The sequence below is a fragment of the Dromiciops gliroides genome, chromosome 5 (assembly GCF_019393635.1).
Source record: "Dromiciops gliroides isolate mDroGli1 chromosome 5, mDroGli1.pri, whole genome shotgun sequence".
In the NCBI taxonomy this organism is placed as follows: Eukaryota; Metazoa; Chordata; class Mammalia; order Microbiotheria; family Microbiotheriidae; genus Dromiciops; species Dromiciops gliroides.
The window spans coordinates 260,368,814-260,390,752 of record NC_057865.1 but is presented as its reverse complement, the minus strand read 5'-3'; the positions used below and the strand labels follow the sequence as shown (position 1 = coordinate 260,390,752).

The 21,939-nt window shown below is 37.4% G+C and overlaps 1 long non-coding RNA gene across 1 annotated transcript in view; it reads left to right on the top strand.

Moving 5' to 3' along the window:
* Positions 1 to 21,939, top strand: part of LOC122729537 — a 174,941-nt gene that overhangs the window by 4,341 nt on the left and 148,661 nt on the right. Inside the window, exon 2 of the long non-coding RNA XR_006353332.1 lies at positions 11,294 to 11,375. This is a non-coding gene — a long non-coding RNA (uncharacterized LOC122729537). The remainder of the gene's footprint in view (positions 1 to 11,293; positions 11,376 to 21,939) is intronic.

The window sequence follows — 21,939 nt, the reverse complement described above, 5'->3', positions numbered from 1 at the left end:
ATGTGCTTTGGTTTGCACTTCTTTGGAGAACTGTTTGTTCGCATCCATCGAGAATTTACAGATTGTGGAATGGCTTTTGTTCTCTGTCCTCTGCTCTGGCACTTGTAGAGAGACTGGCAGCTGACAAGAGGCTCAGTTTATGTCTAGCCACTTTGCCATCTGCTATGTACCAGGAGTGGTTTATACACTGCAGTACAAAATAAGAAATATCTAATTTTCAGTACTGATAATACAGCAAACTTATATTCTGATGGAATTTAAGAATCTTCCTCCTAGCATATTATTACTATCCTTTAATTTAAATTAATGAATACTGCTTTGCATTTATTTATTTAGTCAAGTGTGCACTTGCGATGATCCAGTGCTTATTGTTCTATTTTTGTGTAGGAATATGTTGCCTATTCCACACTTTATTCACTTGGAGTATTTTTTCTACTGTCTTCTTTTAGTAATATTTAAATCATGAGTCATAACCTCAACAATAACTAACATCCTTCCCAAGATTCCAGGTCAGGGGATTAATAAACTGGAAAAAAATATGAGAAAAGGAACCCCCCTTTAATTAGAGATCAGGCTCCCTAGGACTGAGCCTAAACAGAACAGGGAATGTGGTACCCCATCTTTTGGGGGGTGGTGGTCAAGCAACAGTTTTCAAAATTGCTGTTTTTAAGTCAAAACTGTCCCTTGGATTAGCTTTACCTAAACTGCTTTGATATAGCTCTATTCTCAGAGACACTCCTTTTCCCCAAACCTCGCAACCTTCCACTTCTGTTTGTCAGTACTTTACCTAGTTTAGAATTTTACTGAAATTATTGATTTTTGTTTCTTCTTTTTCTTTATTTAGTTATCTCTTTCTTCCTTTCCCCCATTCTTTTTAGCCTCTCTGCTAAATGGTTACTTCAAAACCTTCCTTTCATTCTCTCCATCTTCTTATATTTTTTAGTTTTCTTTTTTCTATGCCTTTTTCTAAGAAATTGTTCTTTGCTTTTTTCTCTTCATTAATTCTTTTCTCTTCCTATCTTTTCTGAATTCTCTTCTTTGATACATGGTCTCCATTCTTTCTTTAATATCTGGTTATTCATGGGATTCAAGTTTCTTAAGAACTTGGTTTGAACTTGCTTTTCTAAACTTATAAACTATTGCCTTTATAGATCTTGCTCCATTAGTCCACTTTTTCTGATGGACCTAACTTAAAAGTATTATGTCTTGAGGAAAGGGTAATGTTGGATAGAAGCAGTGTTAAATGTTAGAAATTCCCCTTTGTCCCAGATTGTTGTCTGGTTCTACATTCTGTCCTGCCCATAATCATTCTCCTTCCCACTGGCTATACCATCTCATTTTTAGGTCAATGCTTCCTCGTTTTCCCCCAAATATACTCCAGCTCCCATATGCCTTCTACATAAATCTGGGTTATTTTGGTGGAAGTATAACACAGTCTCAGATGGCAGTCTATCAATTTGCCAAGTCTAACCAGATTAATGGTATCATAATGTCCCCATCTCCCCTTGCAGGATCCATACCTTTCCATCTATGAGTGGCCTTCAGTGGGTTAAGATCTTGTCCTTTCATTCTCCCAGATTTAATGCCCCATGCCTACCCTTCTTTGGATTCTTCCATTCTCCTGTAGTTCCTCTTCCATCTGAAAGGATCATTGTCCCTTTGCTGTTTACCCATAGACTTAGAAAGGATACTTCACTCATTCCTTCTATCTTCCATTGATAGTATCCTCATTCATGATGAGTGGCTCAGTGGTTAAACTACTGTAGTACCAGAGTACTGAAGCCAGAAAAAACCCTCAATTCAAATCTGGTGTCAGATAATTACTAGCTATGTGGGAGACACTTAACCTCTGCTTTCCTCAGTTTCCTCATCTGTAAAAATAAGGATGATAATAACATCTGTCTTCCAGGTTGTTGTGAAGATAAAATGAGATAATATTTGTAAAATGCTTTATAGCCCTTAAAGCATGAGGTAAACCCTAGTTATTACTATTAATATTATGATGATTATGTACCTTCCCACTTAGCTATACTTTTAGCTGAAAGGAAATCGTGAAACATATTTATTTAGGTTTCACTTACATATTTATCTCATGGTGTGCCTTTGAGGTCCCTACTCTCCTTCTCCATTCAGTGTGTAGAGAAAACCCCAAAGCCCAGGTGTTAGGATACTGGTGGACTTAGAGATAATAAGATTAGCTCCAGAAGGCTGTTGAAAGGAGATAACATGGATTTGTGATAAGCCAGAGTAAGGGTTAAGAAGGATCTTCAAGGTTTCATGCCTTTCTTGTTCTTCAGCCAGGAATTTTTTAAAAATGGATAAGTGCATTTCTTTTTTTTTCCACTTTAATGTGTTTATTATCCCTACCCGCACCTGCTCTCCCACTTCCCCACCCCCCACTCCCTGGGAAAAGAACTTGCCTTCTATTTCTAAAACTTGTGATCCTATGAACTGTTATTGATAGTCAGTATCAAGGTAAGGAAAAACAAAGTATAAATAACTACCTCATGAGTAGACTTCATCTGGATTGTGGTGATCAGTTCTGGGCACCACAACTCCGGGACATGATGAACAGAAGAGTGCCCAAGGGAAGGCAACCGAAAAGTGATTGCCTGATTTTACCACTATGAGAATCCCAATGAAGGAACTGTGTATGTTTAACCTGGAAAAAAAAGACCCAGAGGGAACATGATAGGTGCCTCCTTTAAGTACTGAAGGACTTTCATGTGGAAGAAGGATTTAAATAGCTTATTTTTCTTGACCCCAAAGAGCCAAACTAGAAGCCACACACAGGTGGAAATTGCAAAGAAACAAATTCAGGCTTGCAGTCAGGGTGGGGAAAATAGGTCCTAACAATATGAGCTGTCCAAAACTGGAATGACTTCCTTGAAGGAGTGGCTTCTCCCCCCCCCTCCCCCATCCCCATAGATCTTCAGGCATGTTCTAGATAATCACCCATTGGACATGTTACAGTGGGGACTCTTTGTACCTGGATTGAATGAAATAACCACTGCAGCTCTCAAATTCTATGACTTTATCTCAACTACCCCTGGAGCATTGCCATTGATGTTGCAATGATTCAAATAACAAAACTACTGAAAACGTAGTAAGAGAAACCCAACATTATTATTCAGAAGCAGCTAAATCAAAATAATGTCATTGAAATAGAACATACTTGTCAGAACTCCCATGAACCTATTTCCATTTCCTCTATATTTCTCTATATGGCTACATGGATGTATTTCCAGCCAAATGAGTGCAATTTTGTTGTAAAGAATCAAGATAACATTTCTAAATAATGGAATCAAATGTTAGTACATGGAACAAGATATTTCAAGAAACGACTTAAATGATGATGTATTTTTGAATCATCAAAATACTAAGGGAAATGGAACAAGCATGAAAAATATAAAACATTAATGTTGAATCATTTTCTTAATCCCTTCAGTGGAATGTTCATAGTATGTGTATTACTAATTATTTAGTATATAGTATGTAATACATCTTTGAGTTGTCCACTTGAGTTGTCCATCAAATCAAGGATTCTTGATATATTTTTTAGGAGATGACATGTTCACCAGATTTTTTGTGTCTTCTATTAAATATTTATTCCTTTCTTCCTCCTTCCCCCCCCCCCCCCCACCCCCACTCCCTGCACTGCCACTGCTCTGGGTATGTAGTTTGAATGTATTCTACCCATTACTTTTACAAACAAGGATTTTCTTCTAAATGATTCCATTACTTAATCAGCAGGTGGCAGCATTGGATTGCAATTGGTCTACACCCTCCTGTCCATTTAACGGTTTCCTGTCAAATAATTTTGGGAAAGGATTAAATTCTGCACAGAAGCAGTGAAGTAGACTAAGGGGCAGGAGTTGGGGTTAGGAAGAGAAAGAATTCTTTCTGAATTTGGAATCAGAATCTGAGATCATTTGGGTCTGATGTTTACTTTCCATGTAATTTGGACCATTTAACCTCTGGGCCTTAACTTCCTTATCTCTAAAATGAAGGCACAGTTCTAGAAGATCTTCTAAGGTCTCTTTCAGCTCATGATCTGTGATCCACTCTGACTTACAAGTTGCCTTCCCCTTTCAGAAATAATGATCCTAAGGATGATTCCATCTGAAGTCAGAAGCTTTTTGTTGTTTTTTACGTTTTCAGTTAATTGTCACTCTTTGAGAAAGGTATTCTAGGTTGGTATGAGGCATGAGAGCCATATCTATGAACATTAAGTGTGTTTTTCCCTTTCACATTATTTGTATCCACACATTGATTTTTAAGTGAACGTGTGCTATATGCTAATGTTTTACTAACCAGGAAACTGGAAATCATCCATTATCAAATTTATTAATTAGGGTGATGTTTGTACTTTTGTCATCAAAAAAACGTTTATTTAAAATGTGCTCTCCTTAATGTATCATAACCATTAATGCCTGTCAGTAAGACAAACTGTGCTCAAGCCTCACAATTATGTATTTTCACACATCATGTATTTCTCAGAAAGGGCAATTCAAAGTACTTTCCCAGAAAGGCAGCTTAGTATGATGCATCTGCAAACATTAATCAAGCACCTTCTAGAATCAGGGAAGACATTGAGAATTAGTTACAGGATTACCCTAAAGGCATCAACTTATTCTGCCTATCTTCTTTCCAATTATATTGGAGTTAATCTTTATGGTATCTGAGTGCATTTGGTCTGAGCAAGTCTATCTCTTCTCTTGACTTAGTTATGTGAACATCAAATATGAACCTTTACATATCTGTGAGCTATTGAATTCCATTATCTTTCAACCTAACTTTATATCTTTTTGGTTTTTTGCTATAACATACAGTAAAGCACTCTCCATTATCTTTCCTCTGTTAATGAATGCTCCCTTTCCTTTTCCCATAACAGTGGTGCAGAAGAATTTTTGTTTATACATTCATCCTGGTTTTCTGCCACACTTTTTCCCCCATTATTTTCTTTTTTATGAAAAAAAGGGGCACCTAGATGACCGTACATAATGCACCGGCCCTAGATTCAGGAGGATCTGAGTTCAAATCTGGTTTCAGACACATGACACTTACTAGTGACCCTGGGTAAGTCACTTAATGCTCATTGTCCCACAAAAAATAAAAATAGATATATAGATAGATGGATGGATGGATGGATGGATGGGTGGATGGATGGTTAAGTGAACAAATGAATAAATAGATGTATGAATGAATGAATGGATAGATAGGTAGAAATAGATAAATGAATGAATAAATGAGTGAATGAATTAATGAATAAGTAAATAATATATGAGAAAGCAGATAAATACATGAATGAATGAATGAAAGCTAATTTCAATTTCTAAATTTAAAACAAAAAATTTCTTAATGAATTCTTGGAGCATCATAATTTACACTAATTGAATTGCATGTGAAAAACTCTTCCCTATCCTATTCAAGAACTAATCCTATTATGTCCATTTCTACCAGAATTATAAATGAAAATCAATTTTGTGTTTCTGGTGAGGTCTCAAGATATATTGAGAATATATAGAATATTTGACTTTGCTTCAGTGAGCCAGAAGAGCAAATAAGAAACAAGAAAAAGGAGAAGAAGGAGAAAAAGGAGAAGGAGGAGAAGGAGGGGAAGGAGGAGAAGGAGGAGAAGAAGAGAAGAAGGAGAAGAAAGGAGAAGAAGGAGGAGGAGGAGGAGAAGGAGAAGAAAGGAGAAGAAGGAGGAGGAGGAGGAGGAGGAGAAGGAGGAGGAGAAGGAGAAGGAGAAGAAGAAGAAGAAGAAGAAGAAGAAGAAGAAGAAGAAGAAGAAGAAGAAGAATTATTTTATGGTGTCTTTAGGTTCTAGCAGGAAGTAAATAGCTAGAGAGATTCAATAAGGCAGTCCTTAAGGAAAGAATGAGTGAGGGGACTCTCCAAGGTAATGATACTTTGGAATAGTGGAGGATTTTATCATTCCTATTAAACAGAGGTCTGAAACTCCAACTGAACTAAATAGTCATCCCTTCTCTATGACATTCCTGACAAGTGGGCTGCAAGGCTGGATATTCTACTGAACATCTGCAATCCCTATGATCAGGGAAGCTGATGCTAACAGATCTTTTAAGCTTGATCATTTTAAGCTACAGTGGGTTAGACCAGTGGAATGTCCAAATTAAATTAGACATTATTATGATGGGCCTCTGAGAGGGCATGTAGGAAGAGCAGGTTACTGAGGGAGAGGTGAATCCATCTGGCTCACAGAGTGAGCAGGTCAAGGCTGCTGTGCCAATTAGTGTGGATTTGCCCAGCACTTCCAGCCCCGGTGAGATGTGGAACCTAGTCTTATACTCTCTCTGTCTCTCTTTATGTCTTTCTCTTTCAGTGTCTCTATTTCTGTCTCTTTGTCTCTCTCTGTGTCTCTATCTCGCATGCTCTGTCTCTATCTCTTTCTTTTTCTCTCCCAGACACCCCCACCCGCCCACAGCCACAGAATCAGACAGCCTCTGCTTAAAGACCTCCAATTTGGGGAACCTGCTTTAGATAGCTCTAATGTTTGTTAGAGTCGGCCTAAATCAACCTATTTGCAACTTCAACCTGTTGACCAATTCAGTTCCACAAACATTGATTAAGTTCCTGTCAATCAATCATTTAATCCATCAGTGAGCACTTTTTAAGCATATATTACATTCCAGACACCAATTGGTCGGATAGCTCCAAGGTTGTAAAACTGTGGTATCTCCAACAGAAACAGGGGGATTGGATGTGTGACAAAATAATAGGATTTGGCAGACGCCCAGGAGCCCCACCTGAAGATTGATTTGGAATTGATTGAATTGAGTGAGACTGAGAGACTTAGAATCTACTTAAGGATGATTAAATCGGGACCACACCTGGCCAGCCCTGAGTAAGATGTTGTTCTCCGAAGTTGAACCTAGTTAAGGTTGATTAAATTGAGACCACACGTGGCCAACCCTGAGTAGAATGTGTTCTCAGAAGCTATGGACTGCAACATCAACAGGAGACCACTCTCAACCAATCAACTTGAAGCAGTGTGTAAGGACCGCCTCTGCTCCGGACCTATAAAAAGCTTCCACACTCAGTTTGAGGAGCAGTTCATGATTGAAACAGGCTTGCGCCAAAGGACTTGAGGAAGAACCCGATGAGGCTGGAACTCTAGGCTAGATAGGCCTTTTCTTAACTTTCTGAACTGCATGTGAATACCTGGTATGCTTTAATAAATGCTTAATGCCCAAAGACTGGTACTAGAGCTTCTAATTTAAGGCAACCACACATTAGATTTTTTAGACAACACATTTAGATTTTAAACATCACAGATGAAATATGGGTTTAGGAAAAATATGAGTTTTTTTAATTGGATGTGATGAGTTTGAGATGTTTATGGACATCTACATACAGCTGTCCAACAGGCATTTTATTATTTGGGATTAGAGCTTAGGAGAGGGAATAAGGGTAGAGTTATTGTGTGGGGAGTCATGAACACTGAGATGACAATTGAACTGGTGGTGAGGGGATAGCTATGAAATCTATAAGGGAGAAAGCATAAAGGCTGAAAAGAAGCAAACCTTGGACAGAGTCTTGAATAGTTCCCATTCAGTAGGAAAGAATGATAGGACAGGTAGTAGACAAGATAGGTAGGGGGGAAAAAGAGAGCAACATCATGGAAAACAAAGGTAGAGAAAGTGTCCAGGATAAGGGAGTGGTTGGCAGTGCCAAAAAATGCAAAGTAGTTGAGTACAATGAGGACTGAGAAAACTTCATTGAGTTTAGAATTTAAGAAAGAATGAGGAGTTTAGAAAGAGTGGTTTCAACAAATTAGGTAGAAACCAGAGAGCATGAAATGAAAAGTGAGCAGTAGGGAGGAGGTTAAAGAAATGAATACAATGAGTAGGCATCCCTTTCTAGGAGTCTGATTATAAGTGGAAGAAAAGGGTAGCTTGTGGGGATGGCAAGGTAAGGTTTTGGTTTTGTTTTTGTTGTTTTGTGTTGTGTGTTGATGTTGCCCTGGACACATTTGTAGGTGTCAAGGAATGACCCAGTGGATGAAAACAGATTGCAAATGAAAGAAACAGAATGGAGAAGGAGAGCTCTCAGAGGAAATAAGAGGCGGTGAAATCAAGAATACAAGAGGAAAGTTTGGTGAGGTTAGAAGTATTGTCTCTTTACCAGAAATTGCAGCAAATGAAAACTGAATTGGGGATGGTGAAAAGAAGTTTTGATGTGTAGAGAAAGGAAGAAAAAGAGCTCAAGAGTGATCCCATCTATGTTAGCAGAAATCTAGGACATAAGTCTCCCAGTTGGAAAGTGGTACAGGAAGTTTGAGGAGAAAAGAAGTTTGGAATAGCCTGTTATGGAGATTGTGATAAAACAAATCATGAAATAATAAAACAATTTTGATGTAGAGGGTCCCATTGAAAATTAGATTAAATAAATTTGTTAAAATGAGAGCCATTCTCCAATTGATAGATGATCAAAAGACATGAAATTTTCAGATGAAATAATCAAAGCCACCTATAGCCATATGAAAAAAAAAATGCTCTAACTCACTATTGATGGAAGAGATTCAGGTCAAAACAATTCTGGGTACTACCTCATACCTATTGGATTGGATTATAGGACAGCAGAAGATATTGACAAATGTTATGGGTGATATGAGGAAAAAGAGACATTAATACACTCATGACAAAGTTATAAACTGATTGAAACATTCTGCAGAACAATTTGGAACTATGGCCAAAGGGCTATAAAACTATGCATACTCTTCAACCTATCAATACCACTGCTTGGTATCCTAAAAGAGAATTTAAAAAAATTAAAAATGAAGAAAATTGAATTTGAAGTTGGGGTGATGACCATCAATTGAGGAATGGCTGAACAAATTGTGGGATGAGATTATGGTGGGAACACTATTGTGCTATAAGAAATGATGAGCAGTAGGCTATCAGAAGGACTTATAAAAATCCAAATCCATCTACAGAGAAAGAACTGATGGTATCTGAATATAGATTGAAGTATAATTTGATTTTTGTTAGTTTGCTCTTAAGGTTTTTTTGGCCTGTTTTCTTTTACAACCTGACTAATGTGGAAATGTTTTGCAGGACTGCACATGTATAACTTATATTGAATTGCTTGAGTTCTAAGTGGGCTGGGGGGGGGTGGGAGGGAGGGAGGGAGGGAGGAAGAGAATTTTGGAACCCAAAGTTTTACAAATGATGTGAAAATTTGTTTATACATGTAACTTGGTGAAAATTCTAAATAAATAAATGACACATTAGGGGAAAAGAAAGAATAAACATGACCATAACTAGGGGGGAAAAAAGTTCTAGTGAATGTTTGAAGGATGGAAGTATATGCTATGGATTCTATAGGGAAAAATGTTTAAAAAATACATTTTAACATTAGTTTCTGTGATTCTCACTGGTATATGGAACTAATAATAGTAATAACTTTCTATAAAGATAGAAAAATAAATAAATTTGGACTGAACCCCCAAAAAACATGGTTGTGTGGGTGATAGACCAAAGAAAAAATACTCAACAGTGATCAGAAAGGAAGGAGAGTCAAGAGCAAGTAATCAGTGAAGGCATGGTAGGGAACAGTATACAAGAAACAGGGAGTTGTCAACAGTATCAAAATCTACAAAGAGGCCAAGTAAGATAGGGAAATGAGAAAAATGTGATATTTAGTAGTTAAAAGATCACTGATAATCTGGGAGACTGTAGCTTCCAGTGGGTGGAGAGGTTTGGAAACCAAACTGTAAGGGATTAAGAAATGAATGGAAGGAGTTGGGGGGGAAGAAAGGGAAGCAATGGGTGTAGATGGCTTTTTCTAGAATTTGGTTGTAAAAAGGAGGAGATCACTTCTTTTGAAAGTAATCATCATTTCTAGTTCTGTAGCTGGTAAGGATCTGGTAAGAAGAGCAGGAACACCATTATCTCCCCTTCCTCCTTTGAAGTATAAAACTATTATTAGAATAAATTAAGGCAGTTCCCATAAATGTCAAGATACCTAAAGAACCCTTTTACTACTTTATCATGTTTCCATGTTCCAAAACATCATAATTCCTCTCCCTAAGCACTACCTATAGATTTTGTTCTCCTCTTACCTTAGTCTTCCTAAACCTATTTTTCATCCTCAAATCTCTTCACCTTTTCTTCTTCTCCAAGTCTATCACCCCTAATCTTACCTCAGTTTCTCCTCTTCACAGTCCTGAAGTGAACCATAAACAGATGCCATGGAATTTGTCTTCTTGTACTTTCATCAGTCATGCTTTGTCACATACCAACCATCTACCTTTTTTTTTTTGTTACTTCTTGCATAATGCTGAATATTCCTGGAGAATCTAACAACACAGACAAGGTTCACTACATGCTTGTCATCTATTCTCAAATAGGTGTCCAATACTACACCAAAACCTTTTTATTCTCTGACTGTCTCTATCATTCTCTCCACACTATTTAGTCATTCCAAAACATCTTATGTTTTCTCAGAAGTTTTATACCACACTTTCCTTCTCTCTCTTGCTCTTTTTTTTTTTGGAGGGGCATGAGGGTTAAGTGACTTGCCCAGGGCCACACAGCTAGTAAGTGTTAAGTGTCTAAGGCCAGATTTGAACTCAGGTCCTCCTTAATCCAGGGCCAGTGCTTTATCTATTGTGCCACCTAGCTGCCCCTCTCTTGCTCTTAAGAGAGAATTTTACCAGAGAATTTTAAATCCTTGTCGGCCATCCTGGCATGTTCCCTCTATTTCCCTTTTCCACACCTTAAAACCTTCTTGAGCATCCCTTATTGTCTTTTTCTTTAGTAATAAAAAGGTAGTCCCTCCTGTCCAAAGCCAGCGCCTCCTGTGCTCTTGATTCCCTTCCATTTCTTTTGGGATCTATGTCTCTGTCTCTGTTTCTCTGTCTCCCCTAATTAACTCCTATCTCCTAAAATTATGCTAAGTTCTCTCCCATTTAAAAAGAAAAAAAACCCCAAAACCCTTGACCCTGGTTGTCTCTCAAATTGTCATTCTGTATTCCTATATTCCTTAACTCTTTCAATATCTATATATCTATATCTGCACATACATATGTGCATGTATGTGTTGCTTTGATTTCTTCAACCATTCTAAATGGCATTACTTCTTAGTCCCTTTGCTTCGGACTCAACCATTTGACCGAAGAAGCTCGTTCCAATGATAATAAGATGATTATAGCCAAGATTTATATAGTTTTGCAAAACCATTTGGAACATATTATCTCATATTCCACAGGAACCCATGAAGTAGGTGCTATTACTATCCCCATTTTTTTTCCTCCATTTTTCAGATGAGGACACTGAGGCTAAGACATTTAAGTGACTTGACCAGAGTTTGAGGAATGATTTTAATCCAGTCTTCCCAATTTTAAGGTCAGTGCTCTATCCCACTATACTACCTAATATGACCAATGATCTCATTCCAATGGCTTTTTCATGGTCCTTATTGTATTTGACCTCTATACGTTTTGGACACTATTAACCACCCCCTTCTCCTAGACTCATGATATGCTTGCTTTGGTTCTTATCTGGTAGCCTTTTCTCAGCTTCCCGTAATTGATTCATCATTCTATTACAAATGCTTGTTGCCTTAAAAGACTAATAATAATAGCTCACATTTACATATCACTTGCAGGGATTTCAAAACTGTCCAATCTGCAAGAAAACCACTGGGGTAGAGACCCAAGCCAATAGCACATTATTAAAGCGTCTATAGCTCCCTTTAATGGAGTGAACCTCAGATCTTCCTCATGATCTGAGATGTCCCCTACCTCCAGGGCCTTAGTTTTATAATGCTTGATACCCAGACAATAGAAGTGGAGCAAACTATTAATAAAAATAGCAGACTAAGACCAAAAATATTCTTATTGGTGGATAAATCTTGTCCTACCCTCCAGGAGGTCTAGCACAAAATACAGAATCCCATTGGTTGATGAATGGGCTAATGAACAGACCTTGACAGACCTATCTTGACCTTTCAGGAGGTCCTACCAAAGTTGCATGAGCAGACTCATGGGCTGGGCTGATAAATGGATGTCAAACATCTACATGGGCCATTGGACTAGTAGAAAAGCATGTCACAAGCCAGCAAACAGGGTCACTTATTGGCCAAATACTCATAGACATCTCCCCATGTTGGGCAATAAGGGGATAATGAAGGGTGGAAGGGGCAATGAAATGACTGGGGGACTTTCCATGTTATGAGTCACATTTTTTCATTTGGGTTTGGTTCCCTGCTCAGCATGAAGAAAGGGTGGAGATCCTCTAGTTAGCTTCCTATGATTAAGCAAGCAAACTTCTTAGTAAGTGACTGCTGATTATGCAATATACAGTTTGGAACTTTTACATAAAAGGTTTGATTCTTTTTATAAGGAAGTTGGGGTCTTTTATAAGAAATAACATATTTCTATTGATTATTCCTGATATTGATAAGTAAAATATATTAATTGATTGACTAAATGTATATTGATAGCAAGTATAATATAATTACCAATAGTACTACCTCTAGAAATCACTAGCTGATTAATACTGATTGGGGTAAAAAAGGGTCCAATCATCTATTTCAAACTTACTATGTGCTAGGCGCTTTATAATTATTATCTCATTTAATTTTCACAAGAGCCCTGTAAGGTAGGTACTATTATTATCCTCTTTTTACACGTGAGGAAACTGAGGCAGACAGAGGTTAAGTGACTTGCCCAGGGTCACACAGCTAGTAAGTGTTGGAGGCTGTATTTGAAGTCCAGTTTTCCTGAGTCTATGCCTAGTACTCTATCCACTGTGCCACATCGCTACCCATCTCTACTAAACCTGTTCCCTAAGATTCTGCTGTGAGAACCCCTTTTCTGTTCTTTCTACACTCTTTTTTCTTTTGGTCATCAATTCCTTTGGGTTCAAATACCCCCTCCTTGCACATGATTCCCAAATCTATAGAACCAGTCCTAATCTCCGCCCTGAATTTTAGTCTCACATTAGTTCCCATCGCAATATCCTTTCTGTTTCTCACACTATTGACTCTCTCCAAAATGTACTCCACCATGTTCCCTATATCTGGTTCATTAGAGTTAGCACCATGTCATGGACGGAGCACTGAATCAGGAGGCAGGAAAAGACATTATTTGAATCTTACCTCTTATAGATACTCCTTATGTAGTAAACATGGGCAAGGCATTTAACCTCTCTAAAATTTACCTTCTTTATCTAGGTGGTACCACAGTATATAGAATCTAGGACTAGGAGGCAGGAAGACCTGAATTCGAATGCTGACTCAGACACTTAATTAAATGTGTGACCATGGGCAAATCACTTAAATCTCTCTCATTCTCAGTTAACTAGGACTTTGAAAGCCTTAAAGTGCTATATAGATGCTGGTTATTATTATTATTATTATTATTATTATTATTATTATTATTATTTGCAAAATAAGCACCATAATATGACTTTGCCTCCCAGGTTGCTTGTGATGATCAAATGAAATAATGAATTAAAGTATTTTGTAAACCTTAAAGGTCTATGTAAATTATTATTCTTGTATTTCCTCAGAGGAATACATTATCTTAATGCACAGTGCTACTTTTCTACCTGCTATCTCTTCCTTTTGAATGTCATATCCTTCTATAGCCATCTTCCAATCATGAATCACTTCCCAACAAGATTAAGTGATATCTGTAAGATTAAATGTTATTCCTTCCATTAATATAGTCTCATCTAGGTGCTAGGGTATATAATGGATAAAGGGCTTGACTTGGATTCATAAAACTACAGTTTCAAATCCTGCCTCAAATATTAAGTCATTTTATGAGCCTATTAAGTCACTTAGCACCTCCTTGCCTTAGTCTTCCTCATTTTGTAAAATAGAGTGTTGGGACCTGATGTTTTGTAAAATTCCATTTCATCTCTAAATCTATGATCTTATGAGCTATTACCCTTAGTATGCATTTTTAAACATTTGATATCTATGGTGTGTATATATTTATTACATATGTGCATATGTACATATATACACATATATGTACACATGTATATATGTGGGGAGTGTATATGTGTATGTGGGTGTATAAAGGTAGTCCCTCCTAGCTAAAACTTCTCTCCTCCTTGATCCCTCCAATTCTTTTGGGATCTTTCTTCCTTTCTTAGAATTGATACATAGATAAATAGATAGACGAATAGATAAATTAGACATAGATATATCTAGGGGGGAGAGAGAGATTATAGCTATATTCGATCTTATTCTCTCCCATCCTAGATCATTGCCTTGTCATGGTAGAGGGGCTTGCATTTACTCAGTGAAACTATGAGCGGTGGTATGGAGGGTTAACAAGAAGGATAGGTCATAGTGAAAAGTTCTGACGAAAGGTGAGGCACTTGAGAAGGAAATGCGAAGACTACTCCAGTATCTTTGCCAGCAAAACTCTATAAATAGTACTAAAATGATAAAAGAGATGACATCAGAAGGTGAGCCCCTCATGTTGGAAGGTGTTCAACATGCTATTGAGGAAAGAGAGGCAGACAACTACAAGTAACTCCAGGTTATTGGGGCCAAAGTTGAATGGTTTATGAAGGCCTATAACATTCTTGAGAAATAACACCAAAAGAGAGTCACATTCATATAGGGTATTGGATTGCTAAAGTAGGAAATGAAAAGATCATTGGAATAACAAGCAAGTTTAGCCTTAGAATACAAAATGAAGCAGGGAAAATAAGAACAAAATACAGTTTAATCAATATAATTTCGCTGGTCATAGTAAACACTCTTTTTCAACAACCCAAAAGGTGACTCTACACACTGACATCACCAGATGGTCAAGATAGAAATTAGATTGATCATATACTTTACAGCCAAAGGTAGAGAAGCTCTATATGTTCAGTTAAAACAAAACCTGGAAGCAATGATGACTCAGATCATGAGCTTCTTATTGCAAAATTCAGATTAAATTTAAGAAAATAGGGGGAACCCATCAAACAACATAGGTATAACCAAATAATTCCCTTATGAATATGAAGTAAAGGGAATGAATAAATTTAAGGAATTAGGTCTGGTAGATAGAATGCCTGGTAGAACTATGGACAGAGATTGACAATATTGTACAGGAGGCAGAAACAAACAACAAAAACAAATTCCAACAGAAAAGGAAAGAGCAAGAAATCAAAATGACTGTCTGATAAAGCTTTACAAATTGCTGAGAAAAGAAGGAAAGCACAAGAGAAAGGAGAGTAGAAAAGATATACCCAACTGAATACAGAATTCCAGAGAATAGCGAGGTGAAAAAAGGCTTTCTAAATGAGCAACACAAAGAAATAAAACAATAGAATTGGAAAGGCAAGAAATCTCTTCAAGAAAATTGGATATATCAAGGGAACATTCATGCAAAAATGGGCATAATAAAGACAAAACTGGTAGAGACTAAACAGAAATAGAAGAGATTAAAAAGGGGTGACAAGAATATACAGAACTATACAAGAAGGATCTTAATGTCACAGATAACCATGATGGAGTGGTGTACTGATCTAGAGCCATACATCCTAGGAATGAAGTCGAGTGAGCTGTAGAAGCATTACTAAAAATAAAGCTAGTAGAGGGGATGGAATTCCAGCTGAGCTATTTAAAATCCTAAAAGATGATGCTGTTAAAGTGCTGTACTTAATATGCCAGGAAATTTGGAAAACACAAGTGGCCAATGGGATTTTAAAAGATCAATTTATGTCCCTAATCCTAAAGAAGGGTAAAGACAAAGAATGCTCAAATTATCAAACAACTGAGTTCATCTTGCCTGCCAACATACCAACAAGATTCTGCTTAAGATTCTACAAGTTAGGCTCAGCAATATGTGAACTAAGAAGAAAATGCTGACAGCATACTAAAAAGTAGAAACATCTTTGCCAACAAAAGGCCTTTATAGTGAAAAGTATTTTTTTTCTCCAGTAGTAATATGTGGCTGTGAGAATTAGACCATAAGGAAAGCTGAGTATCGCAGAATCAGTGCTTTCAAAATGGTGGTGCTGGAGAAAAGAGTCCTTGGACAGCTAGGAGAATCACATTAGTCAATACTTAAAGAAATACTTCATGCTACTCATTGGAAGGACAGATACTGAAGCTGGAGCTTAAATACTTTGGCCACATATTGAGAAGACAGGGCTTATGGGAAAAGAGCCTGATGTTGGAAGGACTGAAGGCAAAGAAGAAGGAGATGGCAGGGGGATGAGATGGATATATAGTTGTCATGAAAGCAATGAACATGAGCTTGGATAGATTTTGGGAGACAGTAGAGAATAGAAGGTCGTGACATATTATATGATCGATGGAATCACAAAGAGTTGGCTATGACTGAACAACTGAACAACAAAATGTATCATCTCTCTCTCCCTCTCTCTCTTTCCTTTTTCTCCATCTCCCCCCCTCCTTCCCTCCCTCCCCCTCTCCCTCTCTCTCCCTCTCTCTCTCTCTCTCTCTCTCTCTCTCTCTCTCTCTCTCCACACACACACACACACACACACACACACACACACACACACACATCCCTCTTCTTAGATTTTCTCTCTTTTAAATAACTGTTCATCTCTACTGATATCCTTCTTTCTACATTAAAACTCTCTACATTTGATTTGGATGGTGTTTGTGGGCAATATTCTTATATAATCTTAATTAGACCATCAGGGTAGGTATTATTAACCCCATTTACAGATAGAAAAACTAAGACATAGCTTGTAAATGATGGTGCTGAGACACAAATCCAAGTATTCTGGCTCCAAACCTTTTCAACTACACCATACTGAGGGACTCCTAATTTCTCTTTATATATACCTTCTTCAGGCTATATGTGGCCATTTTGTAATATCTTTCTCCCTTATTATCTACCCTATGGAGAAGCAGCATGGTTTAGTGGAAAAAAGCTTTCTACATACATTAGCTTTGTGACTTTGAGCAAGTTCCCTAATGTCTCAGGGTCCTAAAACAGTGGGCCCCCATTTTTTAAAAATCACATACCGTACCAGTTAAAAATTTTCAGGCATATACTCCCAAAATGTATATACAAGGTGTCCCAAAAGTCTTGGTGCAGTTTTAACTACAAACTGATTGAAACAACAGCTCACTTAGACTTTTAGGACACCCTGTATTTACTTATTTATAAATTGTCTGCATGTTCAGAAGGAGTGGTCATATAGATAGAAATAAAGCCAGAAGCACTATTGTATAATAATTGTGTATATTATATACCTTATAAAATAGAAATTAAAAAAGGATTAAATCAAAATGATATAAAACTTGATTCTGTAGTCAGTAGAGAGACACTGAAGTTTTTTTGACTAGGGCTTATGGGATGTATACTTTAGGAAAATCACTTTGGCAATTGCATGGAGGATGAATTGGAGTTCATTGAGATTGGAGGCAATGAAGCCAGTTAGACACTATTACACTAGTATGGGCTAGAGTTGATGAGGGTCTGAACTAGGTTAGTGGCTATTTGAGTGAACAGAAGGGGACATGTGTGAATTATGTTTCAGGGGGGAGTAAGAGCACGATTTGTCCGCTAATTGGCTATGATGGTGAGGGAGAGGGAAGAATCAAGGATGATACCTAGGTTGTGAATCTGAGTGACTGTAAGGTTGTTGACAGCCTTGATAGTAATAGGGAATATTGGAAGAAGGATGAGTTTAGGGAGAAAGTATATAATGAGATCTTTGATGAAGATCACAACCAAACTGTATGAGACAGGTAATTTAGTTCTTCACACACACACACACACACACACACACACACACACACACGTTGTTAAACATAAAAACATCCAAGTATGCATTAACAGAACAAGATTTAGTAATTCAACTTGTAGCTACTGGTACAATATTTTAGACCTTTTGTCCTTTTGAACTCACAAGGTCACTTCCAAAGCCTGGATTTGTCCATCTTGAAAACCAGGTTTTGCAACTTACTCCAGAAAAAAAAAAGGAGAAAAGGCAGTCAAGGGTCCAAGGGAAAATTCTTCCAGCTGACTCCAGGGGAGAACAAGAACTACCTTTCCCCAACACCAGCTTCCTTCATAAAACATAGAGACAGTGACATGCACTCTTGCCATTTTCTTCTTGAGAGTCAAACTAGAGTCATCTACCTGCATTACATATTTCCGCAACTACCTTCCAACCTTAGTCCTCAATCCCTTGCAATTTGACACTTGACACTACTTAATATTAGCTTTCTCTCTATCTTTATTGTATGATAATCTCTTTTCACCTCTTTGACACACAGAAGAATTACAACTAAGAGGCCCAGCCAGGCGGTCTCTGTTCTATTAACTGACAAAGCTCAGTGTGCCTTCAATTCTACAGCAGAAGAGGGAACAACCAAGGAATTACTCAGAATTTACCATGTTATGGTAAAATACAAAGTCTGGTCAGCTATATGCCCCTGCATGACCAGAAGCAGTCCCCCAAGCACCCCAGAGGTCAGTGGAACCAGGAATGGCAAATTGTAGAATGCTATATAAGGGAAAAGCCTCTTGCTGCACTGTCCAAATTGGAAAGGGGGGAGTTAACTTTATTCACCAGTCACTTACCCTGAGCCCAGAGCCTGCCCTCTGAGGGTTGCCTGCCACAACTACAAAGTGATTGGGGAAGGAGGGGCAGTGAGATGACGGCATAGAAAGACAGCTTCAGAAGAGAAGGTGAAAGTTTGCACAGTAGAGTGAGGAGGGTAGTAGGGAAATATTGGGTGATAATGGAAGAGGGATAGGCGTCATGGAGTTGGAGGGCAGTCCCAAGAATATCAATAGCAGGGAAGGTGAAATGTAACCTGTGTATCCACCCTCTAATTGGTTTATAACACAAAATCTTAGAGTCATGTTCACCACTTTGGAGAACACCATCTTAGAAACTGCAGAACTACATAGAGTGAATTTTCTCACTGCAAGCTCCCTGTATTGATGAAATCATAGGTCTGGCCTTAAAAAAAGTGTTATAATTTAGAGTTGGAAGAGACTTTCTTTCTTTCTTCCTTCCTTCCTTTCTTTCTCTCTTACAGGGAAATGAGGGTTAAGTGACTTGTCCAGGGCCACACAGCTAGTAAGTGTTAAGTGTCTGAGGCCGGATTTGAACTCGGGTCCTCCTGAATCCAGGGCCAGTGCTTTATCCACCATGCCACCTAGCTGCCCCCCAGAAGAGATTTTCTAGGACATTAAGTCAAATCTCAGGTTACAAATTAGCAAACTGAGGCACAGAAGTTGTGTTTCATTTTTTTTTTTCATTTGTATTACCAGCACCTGTGACAGTGTCTAGCACATAGTAGGTACTGCCTGACTGCCCAGGTCACCCAGTCTACAAGTGTCTGAAGTGGCATTTGAACCTAGGTCTTCCTGACTCCAGGTCCTGTGATGAATGCTTATTTTGACCTGGTACCATAAAAATGCTGGTCATGAAGGATAATGATGTTCTATTGGGAATGGCCTTGAGCAGCATTCTCCATTTTGGAAAACATATGCTGTGCCTCATACTCCCCTGGTGAAAGAATTGAAATAGGTTAATGTTATTTCAGTTTTTCTTTTCCATGTCAACAAACATTCCCTTTAGCTAAGAAGTGCTTAAGGCAGTAATGGGGTTTGCTTACTTTCCAGTGTAAGCTCACTTGTTTTATTTTTATTTTTTCCCTACATGAATGATCTTGTCTGTGTAGCCTGTGGGCATCTTTGATCTTCAGATGTCTTCTTGTCACATGGCTTTGCCAGAAATATCACCCTCTAGGAAACTTCCTACATCTTTGAATTGATACACATGCAGAAAGAAATGGGGAGGTTTTTCCTTAGGGAATTTCCTCCTTCTATTCAATAATCAATATAATTAAGGTCAAGGTTCAATATCACTTGATCTGGAATTCATTTTCAGTGCCTCAAATCTGAGCTACAATTCATTATTTTCAATTTTCTATTACCATTTAAAGAAAGTTGACCGGCACTAGATGGCACTAGATGAAATAGGACAGTAATTAACTATACCATCAGGTTTAAGAAGCAGACAAGCCACTCCAGCTATTTTTTTTTTAATCCTATTTGGAAAGCTGAGTCTTTTATAAGTTCTCTACTCATTGTAATTTCAGAAGGAGGAACAAGAGGAAGAATTCCTCTTTTTGGTTTCTATCCTATTTATTTTCCTTCTTATCCTTTCAACCCCTGCCCTATATGTTTCCTCTTCTCTAATTAGAAAGTAGGCTCCTTCAGGTCAGGGCAGAGAGGAGCCCAGGTGAGGTGAGACAGAGGCAATCATATTGGATACTCTTCAATTAAAGTGTCAGTTTGGAATGAAGTGGCTACATTAGGGGCCACTACCTCAATTTTCATTTGAACATTTATCTTGGGAATTTATTGGTTGACTGCTACTTGAGGTTTTAGGGGTAACCATGTGGGTGTTATAGCTCATGAGCTCCTACTGGTGTGCTGTTAACAATCATCCAGTACAAAAAATGGCTCTCAGCAAGGTTGTTTACTAAAATGCTGTTGTAAAACTGTAGCTACAATACATCCCCCCCTCCCAAATCTGAAGCACACTCTCCCACAAATATATATGAAAACCATAGGAAGAGTGGGCTTATGAATAGAGTACATAGTAGTTCGACAAACTTGTAGTATTTGTGAAGGACAAATTGTAATTGGGGATATTGCAAGGTTTGAATCCCTTCTTGATTCAATCAGAAAAAGGTGTTCATCCCTCATAAATAGATCAGAGTGTATAGGTATCTTTAAAGTTAAAATGACATCTTATTACCATCTACTTATTACAGTCTGGGCTTTTAGTTTTGGTGGGTTGGTCAATTATCAACTACTTTACAATAAATATTCACTCCCTTAATGCTGAGATGCATTTAGAGAATATTTTTATATTATGAAGTTAAATGATAGAGCAGTATGTTCTTCCACACCCTTATTCACTCAACTAAAGTGCTTAAGACTTTAACTATGACACCACCAAGATGGACAGTTATGAACATCTCATAATACTAACATGCTAAAACATTTGAAAAATAAAAATGCTACCATTGAGAAATAAATAACAGAACATTTTGTTTTTATGTTAGAATAGATGGTAATGACATGTTCTTGTGATACAGAAAGAGAAGTATAATGGTTAAAGGTGAACATTGGAGTTCAGATTTTTTTCTCTGTTCTGAGATTTAGTTACCAGATCTAGTAGGTCAAGTAGCACTATTGTCTTCCTTTTACTATAGTTTAAAAAACTATAATTTAATTAGAATTAGAATAAACATATGCAGTTTTACTCAAGAATGTGGTGGAATTTAAATTACTTACTAAATATACTTTAATTGCAATAGAATAATTACTATTGTACTTCTCAGGGATATAAAAAGAGTATAAAATGTAATCTTTATCTAAAAACTTAATTAGAATTAGTTTTGGATTTCTATTATCTGAAATCAGATTTCAGTCATATGTTTAAAATGAACACTTTAAGAAAACTGTTAAGGAATAGTTTGTCATAGTATTTGTTGACAAGTTGTATGTCCCCTTGCTAATCGGAATAAAAATCTCATTTTCTCTAGGTTAGTTTTCATGATATATAATCACCATGAAGCAAGAAAAAATAGTTTGCATTTATGTAGCTCTTTAAATTTTGCAAAATGCTTTGCATATTCATTTGATCCTTGCAATAGCACTCTGAGAGAGGTTCTATTATTATCTGCATTTCACAATTGAGAAAACAGACTCAGAAGTATTAAAATATATTTATTTGACATTTTATTTTTCCCCAATTACATGTAAAAACAATTTAAAACTTTTGGAGCTTTTTTAGGTTTTAGTTCCAAATTCTCTTCCTTCCTTTCTTCCCACCCCACCTTCATTGAGAAGGCAAGCAATTTGATATAGGTTATACATGTGCACAGACTCAGAAGTATTAAGTGACTTGTCTAGGTAGTGTGAAGCAGCTAGTAACTCTC